General features: G+C 42.0%; 1 protein-coding gene across 2 annotated transcripts in view; it reads left to right on the top strand.

Moving 5' to 3' along the window:
* Window positions 1-5,420: 5,420 nt before the first annotated feature.
* slc26a2 (solute carrier family 26 member 2) overlaps window positions 5,421-6,000 on the top strand; it is an 86,660-nt gene continuing 86,080 nt past the window's right edge. The window contains exon 1 of one of the 2 annotated variants that reach the window (XM_060928041.1): window positions 5,421-5,506. The gene's annotated coding sequence lies outside the window, so the exon portion shown is untranslated. The remainder of the gene's footprint in view (window positions 5,507-6,000) is intronic. The other variant, XM_060928040.1, reaches the window with a different exon arrangement.

Raw genomic sequence — 6,000 nt, 5'->3', positions numbered from 1 at the left:
TTCACACAAGTCCTAAAAGTAGATAAAGAGAACCCAGTTAAACAAATGAGACAAAAATATTATACTTGGTCATTTATTTATTGAGGAAAATGATCCAATATTACATATCTGTGAGTGGCAAAAGTATGTGAACCTTTGCTTTCAGTATCTGGTGTGACCCCCTTGTGCAGCAATAACTGCAACTAAACATTCCCGGTAACTGTTGATCAGTCCTGCACACCGGCTTGGAGGAATTTTAGCCCATTCCTCCATACAGAACAGCTTCAACTCTGGGATGTTGGTGAGTTTCCTCACATGAACTGCTCGCTTCAGGTCCTTCCACAACATTTCTATTGGATTAAGGTCAGGACTTTGACTTGGCCATTCCAAAACATTAACTTTATTCTTCTTTAACCATTCTTTGGTAGAATGACTTGTGTGCTTAGGGTCGTTGTCTTGCTGCATGACCCACCTTCTCTTGAGATTCAGTTCATGGACAGATGTCCTGACATTTTCCTTTAGAATTCGCTGGTATAATTCAGAATTCATTGTTCCATCAATGATGGCAAGCCGTCCTGGCCCAGATGCAGCAAAACAGGCCCAATCCACGATACTACCACCACCATGTTTCACAGATGGGATAAGGTTCTTATGCTGGAATGCAGTGTTTTCCTTTCTCCAAACATAACACTTCTCATTTAAACCAAAAAGTTCTGTTTTGGTCTCATCCATCCACAAAACATTTTTCCAATAGCCTTCTGGATTGGTCACGTGATCTTTAGCAAACTGCAGATGAGCAGCAATGTTCTTTTTGGAGAGCATTGGCTTTCTCCTTGCAACCCTGCCATGCACACCTTTGTTGTTCAGTGTTCATCTGATGGTGGACTCATGAACATTAACATTAGCCAATGTGAGAGAGGCCTTCAGTTGCTTAGAAGTTACCCTGGGGTCCGTTGTGACCTCGCCGACTATTACACACCTTGCTCTTGGAGTGATCTTTGTTGGTCGACCACTCCTGAGGAGGATAACAATGGTCTTGAATTTCCTCCATTTGTACACAATCTGTCTGACTGTGGATTGGTGGAGTCCAGACTCTTTAGAGATGGTTTTGTAATCTTTTCCAGCCTGATGAGCATCAACAATGCTTTTTCTGAGGTCCTCAGAAATCTCCTTTGTTTGTCGCATGATACACTTCCACAAACATGTGTTGTGAAGATCAGACTCTGATAGATCCCTGTTCTTTAAATAAAACAGGGTGCCCACTCACACCTGATTGTCATCCCATTGATTGAAAACACCTGACTCTAATTTCACCTTCAAATTAACTGCTAATCCTAGAGGTTCACATACTTTTAGTACTCACAGATATGTAATATTGGATCATTTTCCTCAATAAATAAATGACCAAGTATAATATTTTTGTCTCATTTGTTTAACTGGGTTCTCTTTATCTACTTTTAGGACTTGTGTGAAAATCTGATGATGCTTTAGGTCATATTTATGCAGAAATATAGAAAATTCTAAAGGGTTCACAAACTTTCAAGCACCACTGTAATTAATAATAATAATAATAATAATAATAGTGTAATAACAATGTCCATCCATCAACCATTATCCTGTTCTCCAGGGTCGCAGACAAGCTGGAGTCTATCCCAGCTGACTATGAGCGAAAGGCGGGGTACACCCTGGACAAGTTGCCAGGTCATCACAGGGCTGACACATAGACACAGACAACCATTCACACTCTCATTCACACCTATGGTCAATTTAGAGTCACCAGTTAACCTAACCTGCATGTCTTTGGACTGTGGGGGAAACCAGAGCACCCGGAGGAAACCCACACGGACATGGGGAGAACATGCAAACTCCACACAGAAAGGCCCTTATCGGCTGCTGGGCTCGAACCCAGGGACCATTGAGTGAATGCACAATTTACGTATTGAAAATCTTTTCTACTTTTGAAATGACCAAAAGATCGTTAAAGTGTCAGTAAATGTAGCTGCCGCTCTAGTATAATTCATAATAATAATAATAGTGTAATAACAATATCCATCCATCAACCATTATCCTGTTCTACAGGGTCGCAGGCAAGCTGGAGCCTATCCCAGCTGACCACGGGCGATTGCTCTAAGACAACGAGGGAGGCTCAGCCTCCTCTAAAAATGACAAACATCGTGTAGGATGAATTGCGCTAGGCTTATGTTATAGCCGACCTTATAACATTGCTATTTCAGATCCAGAATCATAGAAATATATGTACTCAACCCAACTACAGTGCGAAATCATTCCGTTATAACTTTCCCCAGTTCGCCTAATGTGTGCGTGAGTTTTTCCCCCTCGTGACAGCGCGATGCAGCCCAGCCTCAGTGCACTTCAATGGCATTTGGGAGCTCTGTGCTTGTCAATCTCAAAATGCAAGACGATTATTGGACAAATACTGCGAAAATGCCCGCCCACGGAATCTCATGGACTCCCAGCCTCAGTGGACTTCAATGGCATTTGGGAGCTATGCGCTTTTCAATCTCAAAATGCAAGACGATTATTGGACAAATACTGCGAAAATGCCCGCCCACGGACTCCGAGCCTCACATGGGAGGGACATGGCAAAGCTTTCCGCGAGGAGACTGGTGATTGGTGAAAGCGGCCGGATATTTTCTTTGATTGACAGCTCGTTTCAACTATAGACAGGCAGCGGTACAATGTTGCCAGATTGGGCGGTTTTAAGTGCATTTTGGCGGGTTTTGAACATATTTTGGGCTGGATAACGTCAGCAGTATCTGGCAACATCAGTTCAGTCCCATGCGGATTCGCAAGTGCTGTGGTGTATTGTAAGAGATCAGCTTACATTTCGATTTCATTCATTACATACGGTTTCTACCAGCTTTTTTAGTTTGTATATATTTTCATTGTGAATAAAGTGTAAATATAGTGTTGTCAAGTTTGCTATCTTAGTTCCAGAAATGTCGTTTATTTGAGTGACTGAACTTGAACTTGAGGGGGCTAGTCAGCTAGCAAGAAAGCTGCGCACGGATGCCAAGCATTGCTGATTTAATTTTGGCGAAGCCATTTGCCAGTCTTCCTTTCGAGGAAAAAATTAAAATTAAAGAGCAAGGTAGACCAACGCCTCAAATTGACTTGGTGAAAAAGGTAGGGAATAATACTCGTTCCTTTCAGCTCTCCTGCTACGAGAAAGTGAATTGGCTAACAGCAAGTGACCCACAGCAACAACAGTAAATAGGCTACTTTAGTAATATGTCATGGATGGACCAAAAATATAGAATCTATTTAAAATGTTTATGCTGAGTATATTATATTGGAATATATGTTTTTCTGGATATGAATTAAACACAGCTACAATTTGGAAAACATTTTTAAACAAAAACACAGCCGAGGTCAATTTTTAAACAACATGCCACAATTTTAAAATATAAAATGTTAAAATATACCCCCCCACACACACCACCATCATGTATATTGGACAGTAGGCTAATGGGCCAAAAGAACCTGTTATTTCACAGTTTGTGACGCTGCCAACAATCAGCCAGATCAGAGGCAAGAGTATGGGCAAAACTGATGTGTTTTTTCTTTTAAAATCTGGAAATATCGTAACCGACCAGCCTCCCCTGTTTGAAAGACTACCAGCCGCCACTGCAGCTGACTACGGGCGAAAGGCGGGGTACACCCTGGACAAGTCGCCAGGTCATCACAGGGCTGACACATAGACACAGACAACCATTCACACTCACATTCACACCTATGGTCAATTTAGAGTCACCAGTTAACCTAACCTGCATGTCTTTGGACTGTGGGGGAAACCGGAGCACCCGGAGGAAACCCACGCGGACACAGGGAGAACACGTAAACTCCGCACAGAAAGGCCCTCGCTAGCTGCTGGGCTCGAACCCGGATCTTCTTGCTGTGAGGCGACAGTGTAGGTACGCGCACATCTCCGATCTAGCGGCCGCCATTTTGTTCCATTCCCAGCGTGATCGCGTTCTGAGGAGCGCCGATGGGTATCCTCTAAGAAATCGCGTTTCGGATTGGTCAAAAGCATGGAAATCCGGGGATTCCCATTTAATGACGTAGTTTAGTACCCGGTTGATGACCAGAGGCAGTCTTGTTCGCCTCCACTGAAGATTTCTCCACTTTATCAGGCATTGAAAATTTTGTCCGATTTCAACAAAGTGAAACTACCGTTTATCGATTTTGGACACATTTGAAAGGTAGATGGTCTCTTAGTATTATGTTTAATCTTTCTTGTCGTAAGTTTGATGGTGATTGGTTCGTTAAAACTTGGTTTTCTGTCAGCCTCAAAATGCATACCCCTCACGCTCATCCCTGTCTGCCATATTGAAATCGTTGGAAATTTGTCCATGTTCCATCGGCATTTTCTCTAATTAAAATATGATAAACTGCAAATAAACTGGGCCAGTATCCTTCATCAATACCTAAAGACATTATAAATTCGCATATTTTGAATGATCATGGTCTAGGGGACCCGATGATTAGAGATTTAGAACGTGTTCTGCAAGCTGTCCACTGGTGCTGAATATGCGAGTTCAGGTCACGTGATCACTTTCCCAGTTGCTCATTGGCTGATCTCGTTTGTTTTGTAAACAAACGTTTCTCATATGTCATTGTTGACTGAAATGGTTTTGGTAGTTAAAATCGGTATATTCATTGGAATGTCAAATTGGTCATGAGACTTCATTAATCCAAAGTGAAATAAATTATTATAATTAATACCATAATACTAACTTAAATTTTCTTTTTCCTTGTCTGTTAGGTAGAGGGCAACAGTATGTACAGTCAGTGAAAATTTCAACTTAATATCTTTAATATTAAGGAAATGGCATAGAAACATAGTCAGAAATCGTCTGTTTGGGACACGCTTGCTCTATTGTTTTATTGTTAATTGATAGAAACAAAAGGGACGCCACTTAGGAATCTTTAAATTTCCATTACTTCCTTAATATTGAACCTATTCCTATGATCTAGGTGTCATTTTGAAGGTCTTTTCCAGCTCTATCTTACTATTTCCTCAAAATAGCCATATGAGTGTTTTTGAAATTTTTGTTCACATACCTAGACAGTGCTACACCACCATAATAACAATAACAAATTATTATTATTAACAACAGTAATATATTGTTGTTGTAGTAATAGTAGAAATAAGTTGTAGTTCTAAGAACATCATCATATCCGTATGTGATTATGTTCACTGAATAAAACGCTTTTAATGGAAGTAAAATTTGTATAAATCTCACACCACTGTAATAAACACTGGTTGTTTTGTTCACTATACGGGTGTGCTTTGTTCGCTATACGGGTGTGTAACTCATACAAAGCGCGGTACCCAACATCCGGGTTTTTGTTCACGTGACATAGTGACGTCCTGACGTAAACCACGTGACCGCGGCGTTCCGTCCGTGGCGCTTTCAGAGTGAACGCTGCCGCTGAGTCGGACAGATGAAGCCTGTATCCGCTGCTGCTGATAAGATATGAATGATTGTGTAAACTTTACGAGGTAGGTAAACACATTAAACTCTTTATCTATGCTCTGTTCGAATGGCTGTGAGTTCGGAAAAGCTCGGAATCTGAAGTTAGACGAGGCCGAGTTTTGATCAATGGCCCATTCATCACCCACTGCTGGCGTGGCACTGAGGACCGGCTCGGAGTTCACTCACACACACACACACACACACACACACACAGGACCAGTGGGAAGGTTTGAGAGGTTTACACTGTGGAAATCATGCACAGAGTTGGAAAGAACGAGTTTAAGAGTAAACTAAAACTTCTCACATACTGTAATTTCTATCTGTTGGACATTGTGCACTACTTAGAGTGAGCCATTGTACCCTACAGAGTGCCACTTGGGATTTGGCTTCTGTAGTGGTTGGAACTGTCGCCTCACAGCAAGAAGGTCCTGGGTTCGAGCCCAGCAGCCACTGAGAGCCTCTCTGTGCGGAGTTTGCATGTTCTCCCCGTGTCTGTCTGCATGGGTTTCCTCCGGGTGCT

This window comes from Neoarius graeffei, chromosome 8 (genome assembly GCF_027579695.1).
Source record: "Neoarius graeffei isolate fNeoGra1 chromosome 8, fNeoGra1.pri, whole genome shotgun sequence".
NCBI lineage: Eukaryota > Metazoa > Chordata > Actinopteri > Siluriformes > Ariidae > Neoarius > Neoarius graeffei.
The sequence above is the reverse complement of the archived record's forward strand: the minus strand, read 5'-3'. Positions and strand labels throughout refer to the sequence as shown.